Here is a 924-nt window from a genome sequence, read left to right on the forward strand (position 1 = left end):
CATATTAAAATTCAATCCTTATATTTTTTTGATAATATATATTTAAAAATGAGATATTTTTATCGTGTTTTAAAATATTTTTAAAGTACTTTAACCCAAAAGAAATTGAGAGTCTTTTGTCTGTAATTTGTGATATTTTTGGTGTTTTGCACTAATATTTATTAGTCAAAACTAAAGAAAAAGATTAACCATTTACGTAAGATAGTATTAATAGTAGAAAGAGAAAAAAAAAAGTTATTCCCACCATTTCATATCATGACATTAACACTATAATATTTTCGGTCTAATTAAGATAACATTTATCAAAAGTAACAATAAAAGTTGGGTCTACAAGCACAGATATTTTATTGAGTTGTCGTGTCCATGTGTCAAATATATTTTAGACACGACGTTTATCGACATTCATTCGATACGTATATCTATTGTGTCTAACCGTATCTTAATAAAAGATAAAAAAAATTTTAAACACGTTTGGACACACTTAAATACTATCATATGTCAGCGTGTCCAATCTTATTTTTAACATATATTTTTAAAATAAATTTAGATATAGTATATATTATTATTTATTAAAATAAAAGATATTTTAAATACTTGATATAATTAAAATAATTAAAAAATACTTTATATTTTATATATATCCATGTTTCTGTATCTTATAAAACTTTAAAATTCGCGTGTCAATATGTCCCATATCGTATCGTATTTTGTATCCGTATCAGTATCCATGCATCAGCTAAGTTGGCAAAGGCAACATACAGGATAAAGGCAACAAAATTTTTGTAACCCATGAAAATAGACGTCTTTAATTAATATCTAAAAAAATATTTATAAAATATTGTAATATAAAAAATTATAGAAAAATTTTTAAATTAAAAATCAATATTTTATATATATATAAGAATTGCCAAAAAATTTTTAACA

This window comes from Arachis ipaensis, chromosome B04 (assembly GCF_000816755.2).
Source record: "Arachis ipaensis cultivar K30076 chromosome B04, Araip1.1, whole genome shotgun sequence".
Classification (NCBI taxonomy): domain Eukaryota; kingdom Viridiplantae; phylum Streptophyta; class Magnoliopsida; order Fabales; family Fabaceae; genus Arachis; species Arachis ipaensis.